The 23,606-nt window shown below is 37.0% G+C and overlaps 1 protein-coding gene and 1 long non-coding RNA gene across 3 annotated transcripts in view; both read right to left on the bottom strand.

Annotated features, from left to right (window-relative positions):
- LOC134213202 (uncharacterized) overlaps positions 1 to 23,606 on the bottom strand; it is a 327,428-nt gene that overhangs the window by 41,031 nt on the left and 262,791 nt on the right. The window lies entirely within an intron of this gene.
- LOC134217389 (calmodulin-lysine N-methyltransferase) overlaps positions 1 to 23,606 on the bottom strand; it is a 65,462-nt gene that overhangs the window by 39,074 nt on the left and 2,782 nt on the right. Inside the window, exon 1 of one of the 2 annotated variants that reach the window (XM_062696135.1) lies at positions 9,343 to 9,589. The exons of the other annotated variant lie outside the window; for it this stretch is intronic. The gene's annotated coding sequence lies outside the window, so the exon portion shown is untranslated. Of the gene's footprint in view, positions 1 to 9,342; positions 9,590 to 23,606 lie in introns of those variants that run through there. 2 annotated transcript variants of the gene reach the window in all.

Raw genomic sequence — 23,606 nt, 5'->3', positions numbered from 1 at the left:
CACTGCGCAATGTATGTATAAATAAATAAGAAATGAGAAGTAAGAATTAAGAAATGAGATATGAGACATCTCTTTTCTCCTTTATAACTCGATCCTACTTACTTTTCACTACTTTGTCTTACTTCTTACTGCGAGAAGTAAAAATAAAAAGTAGGAATGAGAAATGAAAATATGAAAGTGGAAAGGAAGAATTTCTCCCCTATTTTGATGGGTGATAATCACACTTCTTATTCTTCTTCTTCTTCTTATTGGAATTGCATCCCCACACTGGGACAGAGCCGCCTCGCTGCTTAGTGTTCCTTAAGCGCACTTCCACAGTTATTAACTGCGAGGTTTCTAAGCCAGGTTATCATTTTTACATTCGTATATCATGAGGCTAGCACGATGATACTTTTATGCCCAGAGAAGTCGAGACAATTTTCAATCCGAAAATTGCCTAGACCGGCTCCGGGAATCGAACCCAGCCACCCTCAGCATGGTCTTGCTTTGTAGCCGCGCGTCTTACCGCACGGCTAAGGAGGGCCCCTATAATCACACTTATTTTAATCATATCGAGCATATTTGCATGGTACTAATATTATGTGTCGAATGGAGGATGTATCCTCATTTTCGGACTTTCAGTGTTGTCTATTTTGCCCGATTCTCACCATATAATGTCAAACAATAGATTTATCATCTGTTATTATTCACAGAGGGAAAACAGAGTGAATTCAAATCTAATAATGTCTTCAAAAATTTCTTAGGGATATACTGATTGTGCAGCCTTCTTTAGTTGTCCATTTAAATCGATTCTCCCCACATAATGGAGAAATAATTAGATAAAACATCCAGGTATGAAATATAAGAAGATTGAATTTAACTGCGATGACGAAAATAAGAACGAATTCAATACAACTGTACTACTTTGATTGAGTTGGCGGAATCTAATGCAGGAAATATCATGTTATGTATACCATGGTAATTATCCATTTTACCCGACTTTCCCCACATAATAGCAAACTTTGCTATTAAAATTTAATGTCAGATACACAAGGAATGTAAAATAACAACATTGCCAATGACAACAACATTGTCCTCTCTTGTAAATGTTGGGACAAACTTAACTCGCAATAAGCGTTTGTCCCAAACTGCAACAGAATAGGACAATGATCGCCTGCCGCGCATTTTGAGAAGTAGTCGGTTTCCGATGATGTTTTTGGTTAAATAAGTATCAGCTATCATAGCTTAGACATAGCTTTAACCATCTGTACACATGATTTGTGTTTTACTTCTGAAATATAAAAATTATCGCAGTTTGAAAAGTTCACAACAAATACCTCTCCATGTTTGTTGCAAATAAAATGGAACGCAACAATATCTTTATCCTCTGCAGATGAGGTCAAAGAGTTATCGCTATTCTCTTTTGTCGCTTGTTTTTCGCATTTTTCAGCGACAATTACATTCCTTGCAGATACATCATCAGATATTCGAAAGAGAAGAAAAATTAAAAAAATGTATTTAAATTCATTGTTAATTTTTAAATAATGAGTACCAAAATTGGGGATGTCTTTTTTGTGCAGCCTTCATCAGTTATAAGTTTGGCCCAATTCCCCCCGTCTTCTTTAAAATATCTTCCTTTGTTCAAATTTTGCGAGCTTATAAATGAATTCAAATAAACTGCAGTGTTTAAAAATCTCATGCAGTAAATATCAGACCACCGCACAGTGGCTAAAATCGTGCTTTATGCGCGTTTACCGTAATGGCATCTTCGAGACATTTTATTAGTAAGTTGACGCGCTTCTTTGGAGATATTCAGCCTTATGATCAATCCCCCTAAAACTGAGATGAAAAATTGATTTTTCCGCTTTGCAGCATGGAAAAAATACGTCTTCGTGAGAGTTGTAGCTAAAGTTCTGCTGAAAAACAAGTTCGTAATTCGATTAGTTTTGGAGATTTAGTGATGTTTATGCCAATAAGTTTTGAACATGTTCGATGTATAAGCATACGAGCATATGGAGACGCATGGTGCATTGGTTGATAAATATCTTGTGATGGGTGATTGATTTCTAACTACCTACCTACCTAGTACACTGAAACCAAGTTTAAAGTAAATTTATCTATGATCGTGTAGTAAAAATAACAATTCTTGATGTTGTCAAAATAACAACATAGTTTTCAATAACACTATGCTGCCGTATAATTAACCATTCACATGGTTAGACTTACAACATCTGTTCTTGTTCACTCGATTCACTTTTTTTAGCATTTCACGCCATCTTTTCCGACCAAAGGTGAAAAAAAACATTCTTAAGGGGTTGTCTGTATAAAACGTAAAAAAAAGCTCCAAAAGTAACGGAATTACGAACAAAATTTTTCAGGAGAACTTTTACTACAACGTTTATGTAACCTATAAAATAGAAGTCCTGTTAAGCTAAGTGGAGAAAAAGTAACGATCTCAGTGAGAATATGAATCCTTGGGGAATCACGGTATAATAAATGCCATCTGTATGAATCTTCGACGGGAAATTTGGTGAGATCGAATCATGTTATTCTTTTTTTAAGCTAACAATAAAATGGTTAAACATACAAACCATATCATGTACAAAAGAGTACAACCACTCTTTATTGAGCTTGCTGATGTTTGGTCGTCATACTCTTGCAGGTGCATGGGAGGGATGGGAGTAGTTTTCATCGCGTAGCGTTGCACGGTGTATAGTTCGGTGCTATAGGTGTTATAGTTCGGGAGTGTTTGAGGGAGGAGGATGATGAACATCAGCAGGTTGTTTTCTTCTAGTGGGAATTGGGATTTCGTTTTTTCTCCCACGCTAGCAATGTTCAAATGAACAAAATTAAGATCTGAGATTACCAAAATACCAAGATATTAAAATATTTTCGAAATAACCATCGACGAAAGCCTTGGCGTCAGTTCTCAATAAGCTCTAGAATTTTTTTGCTAGCAATTGATAAACATGCTCACAATTTGTTTTAGGAAATGTTTTTAAATTATTAAATTATCAATAATTTCGTCTTTATGTTAAAAATTTCGAACATCAATAAATTACGCTCCAGCACTACAATATCTGATGTTACATCACAGTTTTGAAGGCAAAAAATATTTTTCAATGATTTATGTAGATATTACTTAATTGCGCTATATTGTGCTAACATTGTACTTAGTCAGCCATATCGATCTGTAGAAGATATAGTTATCAAATAATTCGTTTTCTTATTGTTCATAATCGCTATGTGATCCGTGCTCGGAATGCTGGGGAAAGGATTTTCTTAAATTAATAAAATCGTACGTGGCAGAGTCTCGTTATTCATTTGACGAGTTTTGCTGATTTAATTTATTTAGCAGATATTATTTGGATCGCGCCCTAGCAGGATTTTATTGTGTCAACCAGAATGGCATTATGTGGAGGGGTCATCGCTCTCACCGGCAGCCTGCAGGTCGGATAGCAAAATCGTTTAAAACGATCTCTTATATTTTAGTCTTCTTGCCATCAGATACATTCAATCTATTCTACAAGCATTCCAAGTACTTAAAACAGTGACCCATTTCACCCCCATTTGAGCATTTGTCACCCTGACGACAGTACATCCATCATACATTAACTGAAACTGACTGACTGACTCAAAGAACTGTTTATATTACATTTACATAATTTTATTTATGCTATCTATTTTTATTTTCACTGTTTCCTTATTACCAAATTCATGATATTCATAATTTAATCATTAAATAAAACACCCTGGGCTGGACCAAGCATGAACTCATCACCTCCGGTTTGAATATGCTAAGCTATAAGAATTTCGGCGGCATGATATTCATCATATACTGTATATTAATTTTATTAAATTAAATTAAATTTCATCACATTTCTTCTAATTAATGGTTTCCTGCTATTGAAATCAAGATTCCAAACACAGTTCAACCCAATTCGTTTTGGCAATATTCAATTTTGGCTACATTCGATTTTGGCAACTTACGTTTATAAATCCTTAGATTATCACGAAATTAAAAAATGTGTTCGAAAGATGAGTATAGTTTATATAGAGAAAAGAAAAAAAGGGTGTGTTATAGTATTGTATAGAATATATACATATTCATTTTAATTTCATTTTTAATCATTCAATTTAATTCAAATGCTCATGCTATTATGTATGATACTGCCATCCGTCTTCTTATTTCATCTTTTCAGAAATCAAGAAGTCTATTTTTCGATCTTTGAACCAGAATGAAATATACTCTGAAGATAGCATAAATCTAAAACTAGCTAGTGTTGAAGTAAGATCCTCCATCATCCAGGACATACGAATGGAAACTTGGTGAGAGAATTCCATTATATATACTTAGCAAATTATATTGAAACTATATGATTATATACCATAAACCAAAAAAACAACCATCAGGGCACCCGATTGAAGCGATTTGGATAGGAAGAGTGGAATCGCCAACTTCCTATTGTTAACATCTCGTGGATAAAGGGCGGGCTCTTCTCCCCATCTATTGGGTCAATCTGGGAAACGAGGGCTAGATTATAATATTGTATGTACGAACTTTCTTCTGGAAGGAGATTCTCTATAATCCTCCCGTGGATTCGCATAAGTGTCTCTGCTTATGGAACCACCCCACCCATTTTGGCCCTTCATACAGGAGTCTGATGAAATACAAACAGTAGTATAATCATGATCAAATCGTTTGTCAGATATGGCCAGTGCTATCGGCAGGTGCCTTGCTACAATAGATGGTAGTATCATCATCATCATCATCAACTTTTACTACAACGTTTATGAAGAATCAAACCTTATATGTTGTGAAGCAACAATTAAATTTTTCATCTCACTTTTAGGAGGATTGATCAATAAGCTGAATACCTCCAAAGAAGCGCATTAACTTACTCGAAGACACCATTACGCTAAATTGAAAAATACTAGGGTACTATTAAATAAACGCGCTAAAAACACTGTGTACCGCAGGCTGTCTTTTTATCGGACTCCTTCACTTTTTGGAGAATATTGTATTTTTTTCTTCATCTAGCGATGGTCGGGAAAAACGGACAACTGAAGAAGACTACACAACAGTAAATCTTTTACATCGACCTATTAATTTTAAAAATGCTTTCGGTACCAGGCGTAATTGACCAATTGATCGCAACTCCAGAACAATTTTGAGAAACTAGAATATACGTTTTGAACTATTTTAACAAGTTTAGCATTCGCAAGGGCTCTATGGACAATGTCAATTGGACATGCATGGACATGATGAGTTACAATAGGTTTGGCATTAGGCGAAGTTGACCTGATAGACCGATTCATCCGAACTCCAAAATAATCTCAAGAAACTGGAACATCTGCTATGGACTTATTTGAATAATGAAGCATTGACAAGGGATGTAGAGACTTACATGGACATGCTGGATTGCTGCAGGTTTGGTTAGGATTAGGAGTCAAGCGCAGAAGATAGATGCTGCGAACGTTCCCATAGTTATTGAGAACAATTATTCCAGGACAATAATACATTCCACTAAAAGCTTAAAATAGTTTTCGTATCAATAATTCCAGGATGTATTTAATTGCCTAGACAATCCATTCACAGCCCAATTATAGTTTTCTATAAACCTGCCTAAAATTGCGTTTCTGAGCCACATAGTTTACTAAATCATTGAAAAAGGTAGGGTGCGGAGGGGAGGGTTTTTCATGTACATGAAAGTATAATTATTCCCCTTGATTTTAATGAATGATTCAAACAAAAACCTTAGAGATACAGATATTGAAATTATTTTATTATGTAGAAGATTCACTGTTGTGCAATATTCGTCAGTTGCCCGTTTTTCTTGATTCTCCCTAAATGAAGAAAAAATTGCACTCCAACTTCTCCAAGGAGCGAAGAAGTCGGACAAAATGGACAACTGCGGTGGTCTGATATTTACTGCTCCAGAATAAATTTACAAGATTTATACAGATCCTCGCAAATCAGAAAGGGTGAAAGGGCTGTAAATGGATATTCGAGGCAATCCAATACATCCTGAAATTGATATCCTCGATAACTATCGGAACGTTCACAGCACCCAAGTAACATTTTAAGTTTTATTACGCTCTTGAAGAGCATAATTTACTCTACAAGAGTGTTATTAAATCATCATAAAACCAAAATGTTACTAGGGCATCTATCTTCTGCACTTGATTCCTTATCCTAACCAAACCTGTCTGCAAACCAGCATGTCCATGTAAGTCTCTAGAAAGCCCTTGTCAATGCATCATTATTCAAATAAGTCCATAGAAGATATTCCAGGTTCTCTAAATTATGCTTATCCATAAAATATATTCCAGGTTCTCCAAATTATGCTGGAATTCAGATCTACTCAGAAATCGCCAGCTGCTATGGATCCGTGGACACCGCACCCATTACGGCCAACATAATTCATTAGATTTATGCTGCAGATTATTCAATGAAGTTTTTTTCTACTTCAATGTTAGTAAATTAGTTTCCAAAAATAAAATTAAGTCACACAATCAGTCTGTGCAATCTATAAATTGTAGACGGTGTTCAAAATAAATTAATCATTTTTAACGTTCAGTACAAAGTATACAACCCTCTGAACTAATAACCCTAACTGAACCCGAATAACTCTCTGTGGTTTTTGCATAATTTGTTTTGTAATTCACTTCTAATACAATCGCTTCTCCACATCTCGATATTGAAAGGACTCTCGATGGAGATAGAGAGAGGAGAGATTATTGAAGATCGAGGAATGGAAGAAACATTGAAATGGATAGTAGATTCAAAAAGCTCACAGCTATGAAATACGACAACAAAACAAAAATTGCCAAAAGATGGTCTAATGCCTAGAAAATTAAAAATATTGACATAGAGAGAGTTGATTCTGAATAAAATTGACCAGAACACATCGAGAAGAAGAACTATCGAGATAGGGAGGACATGGAACATCAAGATGTTGAGAAACGACTGTGTTTTTCTTGGCCATATCATTTGTTCTGCAAAACAATATTTTCACCCGACCATAATCTTGTTACCATACGAACGCGGTTTCGAACGAAAGTTGATGCGCATTCTCATTTACGCCAGCAAAAAAACCGGCAACACAACTTTCGGCCTGGCGGCCTGCGACCAGAAGATCTGTTTGGCCAAACGGCATTTTCGGCCAGTTAAACTACATTTTCGGCCGTAGGTCCTTTTTGACCAAATGACATTTCTGGCCAAATAACTTTCGACCAGATGGAAAGTAAAAAAGGCAACAATTCGAAGGTAGGAACATGGAACGCGATGGGATCCTGGCTCTTGAGCAGCAGAAGGACGACATATGCGTGGCCGCAATCCAAGAAATATGCTGGCCCCAAATCGAAGACCGTGATTTCAGAACAGGGCGGCGGCGACAGAGCAGAACTAGAACCTCCATGATGATCAGGAAGCAAATCAAATTTCAAATCTTCAATGCCGCAACGAACGAAAAGCCTGATAACGTGGAGGATGCCCAACACACGATGTAAAGATTGTCATTGGAAATGCGGGAGAGAAAGCTTTGGAAAGCTCTCATTTCGCTACCAACTGTAATGATTGTTTCTGCTAAAGAGATGATAATCAGTAGTACCTATTTTGCATATATTTAAATATCTGCAAAACACCTGTGACGTAACCGCTCACAAATAGATGAAGTGCTTATCATCAGACGTCATTTCTTGGAAGTCACAGATGTGAGGTCCTTCAGAGACCTAGGCATTGGCATTGATCGCTACCTTGTAGTTGCAAAAACTCAAGTTCGATTATCAAGCATAACGAATTCACAAAAAAAGAACGATGCATTTCAGTATTCAGTGCATAGAAAAGTAAAAAAAATACTGTTCGGAGGATGGCTTTCTCAGTCTGAAGTATCAAAACGATGGTTTAGTTACTTGCCCGACGTTTCGGCCGATGGGTTGTGGCCTTTTTCAAGGGTCGTATAGTCTATCGTCTATAGACGAAAGACTATACGACCCTTGAAAAAGGCCACAACCCATCGGCCGAAACGTCGGGCAAGTAACTAAACCATCGTTTTGATACTTCAGACTGAGAAAGCCATCCTCCGAACAGTACATCACATCCAGTCGAAAAACACCCTTTCAGTAAAAAAAATATTCAAAATGGATGCAGGTGTAAGCGTAGACCATTGACAATCTACTAAATAAATATTCTACCATTGCAATGAAAAAATGAAGATATATAGAGGCTGCATGAGCAATCCAAAAACTAGCTTTTAATTAAGCATTGTTCTAAATTTTCCAAAAAAAACATCTTTAAATTAAGTGCCAATATATTCTGTGCAAATTCTCCGCCGTCAGCCAAACTCTTATTCCAGATGTCGCTTCGTAGTTTTAACCTCGCGAATAGCAATTTGGGTGAAATCACTTATTAACGGTGCACTTTTTGCCGCTATCCTCCTCTAGACAGATCATTTACAGCCACTTCACTGTTGATCCTGGCTCAAACACATGTTTTTATTACGAGATCGTGAAAATAAACAGATCGGCCGTGTCTATTTTGGCAGCCACATACTACATATGTGTAGATATTAAACAACACACGCTAACTATTCACATAACCGTCCTGTCTGGGATGTCCAACACCCGACCGCCTTCTGGTTCTCCGCATTTAACCTGAACCTGACTCAACTTCAATACCACATCGCGGAACGGTGATCCAGAAAGGAGTAAACTTGAGCCTTTTACTTTTCTCACCACGCTTAGTGTCTATGTGTTTGTAATGTAGGTGCGTGTGTGTGAACATTTTTATTTATTTGCTGTTTTATCGTCTATTTGAAGAGTAAGGTATACCAAGAAATATTTTCATATTGGATATATATGTGGCACGTATAAATGTTACTATAGTACCAATAATAAGATTAATAAAGACTACTTAACGTCCCTGTTTGTTCTATGTACCCAAAAACTTAATATTGTCACTAAAAAGTCCAATTATACGTTATTCAAACCGATATATGATTTCCATTCATGTTGATAATGGATTTGACTCTGCACACTCATAATTAAAATAGTTTGACACCAGAAAAACATCAACATTTGTACACTCCGGGATCACCGTGTATGGCGGGGCATCGACGACTCTGTGCCAACCGTTCACATGAATAATTGTTGAAATATATTCTTTTGCGTAGAGGATCCGACATGAAACAGCACTCGCACATACTTCTGGCATCGCCTTTCATCTCGGCCAGACATGTGGCTCAAGAGCATAAATAACACACGGCATTTCAATTAGTAGGCAGGTATGGATCACTCCCCGCACAGCTTCCGAGCGCTGGCTGTCGTTAACTATTAATGAATTGCAAACACAAATTCACGCACCCGGTTTCACATGTGGCGATTCGCGCGATGTGGTTCCTCGATCGTTCAAACAGAAAAGAACAGATAATCCTGTCCCGGACTCGCTAGGGCATGCAGTATGTGCCCTCGTGCTGTATTCTCCGGCAAACGTGAGCTCTTGCTTCTTGCTAGACAGGTAGCTACAGCTGATTCGATAGCACACCGGGTACGTAGCGACGACGATGGACCGCCAACAGACGAGATTCGCTTTTAATATATGTGATTTACTTCGAACTTAAATAAGCACTGACGGGTGTCGTGTCGTGTGAGAAGTCCCAGAACACCCAGTGGATAATGCCCTGCGCACCGGGTATACCAAATAAAATAAATAGATTTAATAAAAGAACCACCAGGAGAGTGATCGGGACGAGAAAAGTTCAACATTCGGAAAATGTTTCATGATATTTGTATAGAATATTGGCAAGGTGGTATTTTCATAGAATGCCTTATCGACATAGAATAGATGTTATATTGGTCTAACATATTTGACCATGAATTAACTTCTCCATTAACCAAACCAGTGGTTTAATGAATGCTTGTTACCTATAAATGATAGAGAACGAAAATTGGATTGGGACCAATTTCATATCAATGCTATTTTGATCTTTTCCGTATGTTCTTCCGGTTTTAATGTATGAGAAAGCCACCAACACCATTATGTTAGTCTGGGACTTTCAAGTCCAATCAATTTAAAAAATATTGCTCTTATGGCCAAACGGAAACATTCTTGACGCATATTTTCCGATAAAGAACAAATATACTGGTATATATTTTTCGTAACCCTACTACCTGTATACACTTGACTACCCAACCAGAGGAAAGAAAGATGGAGTATGGATAACAGCTGTCCCAGAATGGCACTAAGATTTATTGGGATCTCATCGGCGAGCAAGTAACCGCGGCATGTAGGTGTTGAGATAGACAAACAAGACGACGACCATATGGGTACAACACGATGGATGTTTTAATATTACTTTGATATTGATACGGGAGACTTTAAATTTATGATGTCCGGTAAAATGTATAGAAAGTTCAACGACATGTTGCAATAAGAATAAACATTCAAAGTTAAACTTCGAGATGATTTTTCTTTGAAAAAAAAATATTAACTTTTCGCAAAGATATATTCTTCAAATATTTTAAATTTTGAAAAACATAACATTTTCCAACTTTTGCAACCATAGAGGACTAGGCTTGGCTAATAAGCGTTTTAGTGATGATTAATTTGGAACCTTTGATCCATGTGATATATGTAACTAGTTTTGCTTGTTTTGTATCTGTGTACGCCACACGTGCATGGAAACGATGAAGACGCATGGTCATTTATCTTTGTGTATATTTCCGAACGGCTCGAAATTAAATTTCGTGGATAATAGGTAGGTGAATGGCTTTGATTTTGTTTCGTTTTCTAATATGATAAGTAAGGAATATCGTTCAATCTTCTTCTTCTTCTTTTTCTTCTTAATTTTTTTGTTCTTCTTTATCTATATAATAAAAATGAAATGGTCTGTGTTCGAATCCGCATAACTCGAAAACGGCTGGATAGATTTTCTTCATTCTTTCAGTAGATATTTTCGATATCGTTTCCGACGGGTTTATATGATATTTCCTCATGCGAAAATCACGGGTAAGATGGAGTAAATCGTGAAAAATTGAAATTAAGAATCGTGTGGAAATTTCGCATGGGAAGTTCACAACGCGCATTTTCGCCTACTAAGCAGGACAACGTCTGCCGGGTCGACTAGTACATATAATCTTATATATAAAAATGAAATGGTCTGTGTTCGTATCCGCATAACTCGAAAACGGCTTGATGGATTTTTTTCATTTCTTTAGCAGAAACATTCGTTATAGTTTCCGACGGGTTTATATGATATTTCCTAATGTAAAAATTACGAGTAAAGTTGAGCAAACCGTGAAAAACTAAAATTGTGATTCCTATGCGAACTTTGTATGGGCAGTTTGGAATGCACATTCTCGCCTACTATGCAGGACAACGTCTGCCGGGTAAACTAGTATATAATAAAAATGAAATGGTCTGTGTTCGTATCCGCATAACTCGAAAACGGCTCGATAGATTTTGTTCATTCCTTCAGCAGGTATGCTGGTTATCGTTTCCGACGGGTTTATTATATTTATAGTTCCTCATGCAAAAATAACAAATAAGGTCAATTAGATTATGAATAACTAAAACAAAGATTCGTATGACAATTTTCAGTTCAGTTCTCGCCTACTATGCAGGACAACGTCTGCCGGGTCAACTAGTCTTCTATCTATCTATCTATCTGTCTATATATCTATATCTATATAATAAATCTATATAATAAAAATGAAATGGTCTGTGTTCGTATCCGCATAACTCGAAAACGGCTAGATAGATTTTCTTCATTCTTCAGCAAATATGATCGTTGTCATTTCCGACGGGTTTATATGGTATTTCCTTATGCGAAAATCACGAATAAAGTTGAGTAAATTTTGAAAAACTAAAATTAAGAATCGTATGGACATTTTGCATTGGCAGTTCATAACGCGCATTTTCGCCTACTATGCAGGACAACGTCTGCCGGGTCAACTAGTCTTATAGGGTAACTGTACCAGTTTTGACCATGTTCTTAATTTGGCCAGTTTCTCGCATAACTCCGAAAATAAAGCATTTTTCGAGGAATTTATTAGCTGTAACAGGAGATATATCCCCTACACTTCTTCGCTGTGCTTGTACGCTTCGATAGTTTTGGGAAAATATGTATTTTTCAGGGTTGGCCAAATTAGGCACTAAGGTGGCCAAAACCGGTACACTTCTCCTATATAAAAATGAAATGGTCTGTGTTCGTATCCGCATAACTCAAAAACGGCTGGATGGATTTTTTCATTTCTTCAGCAGAAACATTCGTTATAGTTTCCGACGGGTTTATATATAATATTTCTCAATGCAAAAATTACGAGTAAAGTTGAGCAAACCGTGAAAAACTAAAATTGTGATTCCTATGCGAACTTTGCATGAGTAGTTCGGAACGCACATTCTCGCCTACTATGCAGGATAACGACTGCCGGGTCGACTAGTAATTTTATATAACGAAAAAAAAAGAATTCTGCGGAATATGAATTTTTTAAATATATTAATCTCATATATCGAAAGTGTATTGGAATGATATAAAATCACTTTGAAATGATTTTTAAAATATTCATATAAACCAAACATACTTTTATCAAGTAAACGAAACAAACCGATTTGAATGGTTTCTGAAATGTAAAGAAAACCCAGATTAATCCACCTTGCGGTGATGGCGCCTTTCTCGCGGAAAAGGGTAATACATTTAATGTACACTCTAACTTTCACCTACTCAAAACTATGAGTAATACTAATGACACACTGGTGGTACAAGTACCATGGTACAAGAATCTTGAAATGAGTTCCGTACTGATTATTGTCTTTATCAAAGATAGTCTTGGAATAATTTTCTTGTCCTCTTGTACCATGGTACAAGTACCACAGGTGTGTCCTTAGTACACTACTAAAAATCCACACATATTTATTGGCAAAAACCCATAGATTTAACTTATGATCTATATCAGCGCACACATAACCATTCTTCACGCGAACTACTAATAAAATATATATCCAAATAAATGTTATGTGTGGTCTCGAATTAGCAATTATTTAATTTATGTGTGGTTCTATATCGATTATATTAGGGTGGAGCTATTGCAAAAATTTATAACGGCGACACATATATCTTATATAGATATTTTTGGCAGTGTATAATCCTGCTTTTGACGGAAATTGAGTAAAATTTCCGTGGGAAGAGAAGAGATGGCAATACAATTTTACTCAGTCACTGAGTAGGTGGAAGTTAGAGTGTAGCCTTTACGCTTACACCTCGATGATGTACAAGAAAGGCAAAACAGTTACACCGTCTAATGTTATGATAGAAAATTTACACTAGTAGACGATAGATGGCGCTGCCAAAAATTTCTCGAATTTCCTATGTTCGAATTTTGACTTTCGGACAATTTCATAGTACGGGGTCGTTCAAAAATGATGTCACAGGTTTTAGGGGGGGAGGGGGTCTAAGATTTTGTGACAGTACATGTACTAGGTATACAAAACAGCGTGACAGAGGGGGGGAGGGGGTCTAGAAATCCCAAAAAGTAGTGGACGTCATATTTGAATCGCCCCTACTATGAAACTCAACGAAGAGCATACTTACGCCTAAATGCGTGCAACACGAGCATCTTTATAGTACGATGAAACTCTTAATGGAAGCAAGCCACGGATAAACTTTAAAAATATTCATAGATGCAAGGCATTTTTCATAACACATTATTGTTCTATGTGACTATGTCTCATCACTATTTTAATATTATCTATTTTTTGAAATTCGCAATTATTATGAAATTCAATAGTGATCAACAGCGTTTTAGTCTCTGTCGGATGCAACTTGTTGCAAGAAAATCGGTTAAGAGTTTCGATGTGAAAATTTGGCTAATGTTTTTTATAGCATTTTTTGCACACACACACACACACATACACACACGCACACACGGACAGACAGACATTTGTTCAGCTCATCGAGCTGAGTCGAATGGTATATAACGCTATGGGTCTCCGGGACTTCTATCAAAAGTTCGAATTTGGAGTGAAATGATAGCCTTTCGGTACAACTTAGTTGTACGAGAAAGGCAAAAAAGTATTTTGGCCATAACTTCTGAGGCCATAGTCCGATCCGGCCAATTTTCAATAGGAAACAATGGGACAGGATTCTGCGTCGAATACAACTGTTGCGAGCAAATCGGTTAAGGATAAATGCCTGAAAAATGAGTGACATTTTTTAATCAATTTTTCTATAAAAGAGGGGTATTTTGGCCATAACTTCCGATCCCATAGTCCGATCTGACCAATTTTCAATAGGAAACAATGGGACATCATTCTGCGTCGAATGCAACTTGTTGCGAGTAAATCTGTTAAGGATAAGTGCCCGAAAAATGAGTGACACTTTTTCACGCGATTATTCCGTAAAAAAAAGTATTTTGGCCTTAACTTCCGATCCCATAGTCCGATCTGGCCAATTTTCAATAGGAAACAATGGGACAGGATTCTGCGTCGAATACAACTTGTTGCGAGCAAATCGGTTAAGGATAAATGCCTGAAAAATGAGTGACATTTTTAATCAATTTTCTATAAAAGAGGGGTATTTTGGCCATAACTTCCGATCCCATAGTCCGATCTGACCAATTTTCAATAGGAAACAATGGTAGAGTATCCTGCGTCGAATGCAACTTGTTGCGAGTAAATCGGTTAAGGATAAGTACCTAAAAAATGAGTGACATTTTTTTTGGGTTGGTGCGCACAGACACACACACACACACACACACACACACACACACACACACACACACACACACACACACACACACACACACACACACACACACACACACACACACACACACACACACACATACACACAGACATCACCTCAATTCGTCGAGCTGAGTCGATCGGTATATAACACTATGGGTCTCCGGGCCTTCTATAAAAAGTTTGTTTTTGGAGCGATCATATAGCCTTTACGTATACTTAGTATACGAGAAAGGCAAAAAGTATGCCGGAAGGCTGGAACCGATAATTTGACCTGAGAATAACTCAGTTGCCAATAACTCATTCCAGAGGCTGTTTTCCACTTAAGAAATGGTCTATGGAATGAAATTGCATCATTGGAACTACTCGCCAAAAAATAAATCTATCAACCGATTTTCATTACATTTTCAGGAACTGAAATACAATAGTCAGCTTGGATTTCGCATAACTATTTCACAGCAGTTCTTTAAAAAATGCTGAAACTTTTTTCTTAAATAAGGTTGTGTACAAGTCCTCCAGTAGCCTTGGGAGCAAAGACGTAGGATAGCCAATCCGGAGATGGCTAGTTCGATTCTCGGTCTGGTCGAGGATGTTTTCGGGTTGAAAGTTTTCTCAGCATAGTGCATCCATTGTACTTGCCACACAAGATACATACTCATGCAATGGCGAGCATAGAAAGCTATGAGTTAATAACTGAGGAAATGCTAATAGAATACTAAGTTGAAAAGCAGGCCAATTTCCAGTTGGAATGTGGAACCATTGAAGAAGAGGAAGTAGAAGACAAGTCCTTAACCAAAACTTGTCTGTTTTCAATCTTTTTCAACAAAGAAAATTACCTCATTTTACTATTTTAGTCAAATATTTGACTTAATCAGGGTCAACTTTCCCGAAGAACACATATTTATTTCACCCCTCTAACTAAGGCCGATACAAATATGTTGTCTCCCCCCCCTCCTTGGATTTTTTAGCCAAAAAAAATATTTTGAGGGAGCAACAAAATAAATTTCGGATAATATTGAGGATTTTCAAAACATTCTTTAACAAATCCGAGAAGTTTTTTTTTTCATTTTAATATTTATTTTCTATTACCCCCCTTGACCTTTCGGACACCAGTAGGACAAAATGTTAATTAAATATTTGTAACGGTCTAATTACAAAAATCGAAAACACAAAATTCAAAAAAGTGCTGCAGTATGAACCGGTCTGAAAAATGAGATAGATGCTCTCCCAAAATGTGTCCCAAGCCCATCTGCTGTAAAGTGTTTTTGCATGAAATGATGCATGAAATTTGGCTGGATAAAATGTAAATTATTGGTATGCTTCCGAAGCTGGTGCAAGGTGACTAGTTTGAAAAAGGTTGGTAGCTGTTATTGCTTGGAAATCGGATATAGACTATGTTGGAAAGTAGGCATTTGTTGAACTAGATTGGCAGAAATTTTAGAAAGTTTGATGTTATTAAAGATTATCATTCCATTCCCATGGCTGCAAAACGGGCGTTGGGTTGACACCAATAAAGGAGCATCAATTACAGCTCTGGTGCCCACAAGGTCCTATCTCACGCTTCCACGCACGTTTGACCGATGACAAAAGACCGCCAGATACGAAGTGTGCAGCCGAGGCATTTTTGTGCTTTTAACATCATCTGAAGTCTGAAGCGTCTGTTCACCAGGAGGAGTGTGGCGAACAAAAAGCGTCTGTAACGCGATACAGGTAACGCTACCCCGCAACGGCTAAAATCGTGTTTTTGGCACGTTTGATTAATAGTACCTTTTTATGCGATTTAGCATAATATAATACACCCGATTCTTTTTTTTTTCTTTTTTTTTACACCGGGGATGCGTTACGTGTAAAAAAAGTTTTCAGTTAAAAATTTGAAAATCCGTTTTCCCGAAAAAAGTGTAATGATTTCTCGACAAATCATGCAAAATGGAGCAACTTTGCAAAAAAAATTGCATTGGATTTTTTTTTACACGGCCACTACACCCGCAGAATCGGATGTAGTGTCTTCTAGACATTTTATCAGTAAATTAATGCGCTTCTTTGGAAGTATTCAGCGTAATGATCAATCCCCCTAAAAGTGAGATGAAAAAAAAATGTTTTCCAGTTTGTGTCTTCACAAAAGTTGTAGCAAAACTTCTCCTTAAAAACTTTGTCGAAGACGCCAAGTTTGTAATTTTATTATTTTTGAAGATATGCCGACAATCCTTTAAAAATGGTCTTTTTATCAAATCTTTTTTATCTTCATTTCTACATCGCCATTTGGTGACTGTTGCGACTTAAGTTATAACGGTTATAATAGTTTTTTTTATAGAATTTTTAGGCATATTTCATATAATCGCAATTTCTCATTGGCATTTTTAAGTAGGGGAAATGACGGTTTTAGCAGGTTTTGTTCTATTATTGTCAGGGGGTCTTCTATAACTAATTATGCTCAAATTGGGTCTAAACATTCCTTGCATATCAAAGAATATTGTGGCCAAATTTTATAAAATTTGATCAACAAAAACACTCCTGACAATAACAGAGCAAAACCTGCCAAGCCGTCATTTCACTATACTATTATTTGACTATGATTTAATATCTGAACTGTCGACCATTAAGCGGATGCTTCTTCTTCTTCTTATTGGCATTACATCCCCACACTGGGACAGAGCCGCCTCGCAGCTTAGTGTTCATTAAGCACTTCCACAGTTATTAACTGCGAGGTTTCTAAGCCAAGTTACCATTTTTGCATTCATATATCATGAGGCTAACATGATAATACTTTTATGCCCAGTTTGGTATCTTTGGACTTCGATCTTAAAGAATGAAGATGTGGTTCGAATCGTGGTTGGAAAAGTAATCCCCTTTATTGTCAGTCTTATTGAACAAGAAACTTCTTAATTCTAGTACATCGTTATTTCTTCATTATGCTTTCTCTGTCCATGGTGTGGAAAGCTAGGAACAACCATTTACTAATTAACCAATCAGAGGAGTGTAAATCGTAAAGACAATAACCAATACGTATACATAGTTGTATCGAAGGGCGTGTTCACATTGCTTGCCTTGGAGTAGGTCAGTTGTGTAAAAGAAAGAACATAATTGCTCAGCGCTCTAGGCGATATGAAATATGAATCCAAGGGATCGTAAGTGAGTCATGTTGTCACTGAAGAAAACAAGCGCATTGCTCAAGTTACAAGCACTTGTGTGGTATGGGAATCGATAGGTGTAAAGTGACATGACACAGAATAATTCTTAGAAATGTTGTATGTCACCTAAAGGAATTTATTAGCTATGGAACATTATGTTCCAGATGGATTCATGGAATTGTTGTATTCCACTTAAGTGAATGTGAATAAGCGCATTTGACTTGCGCGTGAGAACATTCTGAAATTAAGCTGCATGTTTGCTCTGTTGGAAAACGTCAAGATCTCTAATTTATGATCTTTGAAGATGAAATAGATATTTAGTATGCTACACCAGGGAAGTCGAGTCAATTTCCAATCCGAAAATTGTCTAGACCGGCACCGGGAATCGAACCCAGCCACTCTCAGCATGGTCTTGCTTTGTAGCCACGCGTCTTACCGCACGGCTAAGGAGGGCTGTTTTTAGCGCGTTTAATTAAAAGTGCCTTTATTATGTGATTTAGCGTAATGGTGTCTTCGAAACATTATATCAGTCGATGCGCTTCTTTGGGGGTATTCAGCCTTATGATTGAGCCTCCTAAAAATGAGATGAAAAATTTAATTCTTTCCACTTTACAACATGCACAAAAGACAAAAATTTTTCTGAAAAACTTTGACGGAGACACCAAGTTCGTAATTTCATTTCTTTTGGAGATTTATTGCTTTTTATGCTAACAAGTTTTGAATATGTTCGATGTATATGCATACAAGCATATGGAGACGCATATTTTAATATTAGGTACCTAAAACAAAAGAACATGCATAAATTGTAAAAATGGAAAAGATATGATGGAAAAAACATTTTTAAGGGGTTGTCACTTGTCAGCATAAAACGTAAACAAAACTCCAAAAGTAACAGAATTACTAACATGCTGTCTTCGACAAAGTTTTTCACTTTCAACTTTTGCTACAACTTCGATGAAGAATCTTTATGTTGTGAAGTGAAAAAATAAATGTTTCATCTTCACCTCTAAAGAAACGCATTAACTTACTGATATAATGCCTTGAAGACACCATTACGCTAAATTGCATAATAAAGAAACTATTAAATAAACGCGCTAGGAACCCGATTTGAGCCACTGTGGGATGTAAGGATTGTAAATCGAAAACAATTTCCTACTGTTCAAAGCAGAAATCAATCTTCCGTATTTTTCCATTACTTATTAAACTTCAAGTAGGCCTTAACCTCAAGTCAGGTTGTTTTGATCATGACTTATAAACCTATAATTTCCGCACAAAAAGTTAAGTCCCAAGGAATTGATGGAACATTGCACCATGCGTCTCCTCTCCATATGCCTGTATGATTATTGCTTGCTTATATGATGAACATGTTTGAAACTTGTTGGCAAAAACAGTAATATATCTCCAAAAGTAATGAAATTGTGAACTGGGCGTCTTCGACAAAGTTTTTCAGGAGACGTTTTGCTACAGCTTTTGGGAAGACACAAACCTTGTATGTCACTTTTAAGGGGATTAAGGGGCTAAATACCTCCTAAGTAGCGCCTTAACTCACTGGTGAAATATCCGGAATACGTCATCAGGTAGATCGTATAATAAAAGTACTATTAAATGAATGCGCTCGCGTGACCCGTTGAGAAAGCTTACTAAAGCCTTTCCAATGCCACGACAACTGTACGTACACACGGACAGACAGACATTTGTCCAGCTCGTCGGGCAGAGTCGCTTGGCTTCTACAAAAAGTTCGTTTTGGGAGAGAAATTATAAACTTTTGGTACAACTTTGTTGTACGAGAAAGGCAAGAAAGAATATGACTGATAACTACCTTTTATGTCAGGATCCTGAATGAACCTGTACTGCACAAGGTGGCAGTGAAGGTTGGAAGAACGTGAATTCAGAGCCCTGGATCCCACGATAAACTGCATTCAAATATAACATAGTATTACAGCGGCGGCGACAATGCAGAGCATGGAATTGGTTTCTGATTGAAAAGTTATGGATAAGCAGATGAAGCGAGTCAGGGAAGATCCATTAATTACGTAACGCAAAAATTTGCCATTTTTAATTTGTATAGATTGTCACACTTTGAGCAACCGCCCCCCTCCCCCTCCAAGTGTTACGTAATTTGTGGATGCTCCCTTATGAGATAGAATCCCATTATAGAACAGATCTATGTTATGTGTGTTGATGAAACAGGGCCAATTCTTCAATTATGTTCAGCCTAATGTTGACATAGACAAACGATAAATCTGACGACTTTAAGGACACGTGTTGTGAATGTCTCGAAAACGTGAAAATTGTTATCGGAGACGCTAACGCTCAGGTCGGTGGAGCGGACTGTTTTCCGCCCAACAATCGGTAGTAAAAGCATTCACTCCGCTACCAATGACAACGGTCTACGACCAATAAAATTCGCTGCTGTCACGGTTGTCAATAATATCGAATGAAAAATCACCATGCGTAACGGTGGTTTGTCGTTACGGTGCGATTGTCGGTGGAAGAGTATTTAGGCGATACTCCGCCAGAAGCTCGGTTGAATAGAGATCCATACAAGAAAGCAAGAGCAACCGAAAAACGAACCCACCGCAGAAAGAAGAACAAGTGATTACTAAGGCGCATGAAAGAGTGGAGCAGAACGATATGCGGAGGTTTTATAAAACTGTCAATGGTGTGCAGAGAAATACAGCGCCTTCATGTTCAAAGACCAAGAACAGAATTTCCTGGCAGATAAAATCGAAGTGGCTACTAGGTGGAAGGAACACTTCGAGACTTTTTTGATGGTGCATCAGTGAAAATAATAAACATTAGTAATGATGGAAAAACTGTTGATCCGCCTAGACCAGACGAGGCTAGAAAAATCATTAAAGGGCTGAAAACAATAACGCTAGGGGTAGGCTGACCAGATCGTTTCGTTGAAAAAACGGGACAAACGCATTTGCAAAACGGGACATGTCAAAAATCCTTGTGACAAAGTTCAAGAGCTGTGGAAATTTCAAAAATTGTGGTCTTGATTTTCATTTTCCGTGTAAGAAGTTAGAGAAAAAAATAAGAGTGAATTATTCACCACCATAACCTTGTGGAATTTCGAAATTTTATTTTAATTCACTTTAAAATATGCATTATGGATTTTATTACTTACATATATCAAAACCTTTACCAATCCTAAAAAAATTAAAATACCAAAAAATAGTCAAAGTACCCTGCCAAAAGCCGGTCTGGGTTTAGAGATATTTAAAAAATAATGTAAAAGTTACAAATGTGAAAAGAGCAATTAAGGATAAATCTGCGGATAAGAATAACAAGAATCTCAACAAGGAAAAAACATTAATAAAATGTAATATTAATTATTTCCATGAATATGGTTGGTGAATGTGAATAACTGTCAAATCTAATTAACTCACAGTCCTTTTTGATCGAAAATCAAAATCCCGGCCCTATTTAAAATACACGGGGCCCAAAATCCGGCGGAAAAATTTCCCGAGGTGTAAAGCTACCTCTACAGCTCGGACTCTTGGAGATTTCCGCCGGATTATATTTCAAATTGGGCCGAAATTCTAATTTTCTACAATGTAATTCCATAAATCCCGCACACATAGGGTAAATGATGTATTTTGGACAAGCGCAGGACATTCATTAGAAAATATATCGAGATTGAATAGTATAAAACAATTGAAAACCACTAGGTTCATCCAAATACATAACCTATGATTAGTCTTGTGTCTCCATTGCCCAATTTTTGAGTAAAATACGTTTACTAGGTGTAAACTGTGATATACTGCGAACTGAAATATTTTCTTTTTGGACATCAAATATATAATTTCGACATGGAAAATGCATATATTTTGGACAGAGTCATTTTCTCCTAATTTAAAAATGGCCACCTACAGATCTCAATGGTATGACTTACCTACACGTATCCACATTCATTTAAATGCATTTATTTGCTTAACTGACATAGATTAAACCAGAAATTAACATTGTTTCGCAATCTTATCGATATCATTGAAAACAGCCTGAAAGTTGGCAATTAATGGTTCATCCATGTACTATACATGGGGTGACCAATAAATGTCTGATGCATAAAAACATAACTTCATTTTGGTCACTCCTTTTTCATCCGTCTCAAGTTCATGTTAAGCTATTGGAATATGTTAGTATCTCAATTACAATCAAACTTTGGCCGCAAGACCTCAAGATTGCCGTTTGAACCAATTTAAACGTGTTTCAGGTGCATGTTACGAAGAGTCCTATAATGCATGTTCTCCTGCATACTGGCGTCCAGCAGGCACTTTGGTAGAAAGCTTTACATTTTAGGTAATTTTAAAGATAAATAATAGTTGATTTGTGAATTCTCATTAGGAGCCGCTAGAGTTGAGGTAAGAGTATGCAATGATCATACTTTCGATGAAAATTTTCCTACACATTATCTAAAATTGATCGAAGAAGCTCAGGCTTGTCCAAAATATGTACATGTCCAAAATATATCATTTACCCTATATGGAAGCAATATTTGCAGACAAGCTTCAGGTCTGTAAATTAGCCTTAAAGTACATGAGGACCGAAATCCGAACAAATTTTTCCTCGGTTTGAAACCTTCTTAAACTTGATTTTGTTCAACTGATCTATGAATAATTTTTAATGACGTTTTTTTACAGTGGATGATTTCGAAATATTCAAAATTGTTCAGAAAGACTTTGTGTTCTTAATGTTTCGAAAAGAGTCCAACGATTGGAAAGTACGTGGTAAAGCAGATTTGAATAAAAACAGAATTACCTACTTCGCAAGAAAAAAAATCGAAAAAAAAAACGTCTGTCCCTGCGCTTCATTTTATTGTCGTTGAGGCGTGACCTGATTTTCATATACTTGGATATACTTGCCTACCAAATTGCCGGTTCCGTCCAATCCACTGATGAAATCGGCCAAATTTTAATGCCTTCGAAATAAGCAGAAAAAAGTCATTCAAAATGAAAATACATAAAAGAAAATTTCCTGCTATCACCTGTTGCCATTAACTGTTAAAAATCTTAAGAAAAGTCGATCTATGCAAAATACATAATACAAACACAGCATATATAGCATTCTTTTAAAAACAACACTAATAACATCTCACACTTTTTTGATGGGTTTGGTCCACTTCTTCAAATTTGGTTTTAATTTGGAATTTGCCCCAAATATTAAATTGTTTGAATAATATTGTGGAACTCTTTGGAAAAATCAATAAAAAACGGGACAAATTGAGGATTTTTCAGTTTACGACGGGACAGCAGAATAAGATCTAAAAAACGGGACTGTCCCGTTAAATACGGTACGTATGGTCAGTCTAGCTAGGGGGAAGGACCAGCTTCCGACTGAACTACTCAAACATGGCAGTGAACAGCTTTATGAAGTTTTGTAGCATATTATGTTGAGTATATGAGAAGACGAGGAATGGAATGTTAGCTGGTTTGACGGCCTCATTAGCCCCTCCATAAGAAAGGGCACAAACTGTAGTGCGTTAATTACCGAGGAATAACCCTCCTTGATTACGCTCAGGAGGCTTGTGCCTAATGAGCTCAATTGGTAGTTGATCAACACCAGGCACTTGGTTGTTTTTCAGTCCACCAATCTTCTCCAAGATTTCCTGGATATCCAGAGCTGGAAAACGCATGTCCTGCGCGCGTGCTTCCAGATTCGGCTCCATACCACCATCGCCATCGTTATCTGCCACATCGCCACTCAAGTGCTCTACACAGTGCTGCCGTCACCATTGAATCACCTCACGCTCG

The sequence above is a fragment of the Armigeres subalbatus genome, chromosome 2 (genome assembly GCF_024139115.2).
Source record: "Armigeres subalbatus isolate Guangzhou_Male chromosome 2, GZ_Asu_2, whole genome shotgun sequence".
Taxonomy (NCBI): domain Eukaryota; kingdom Metazoa; phylum Arthropoda; class Insecta; order Diptera; family Culicidae; genus Armigeres; species Armigeres subalbatus.
Note: the sequence above shows the minus strand (reverse complement) of the source record. Positions and strands in the feature narration are given on the sequence as shown.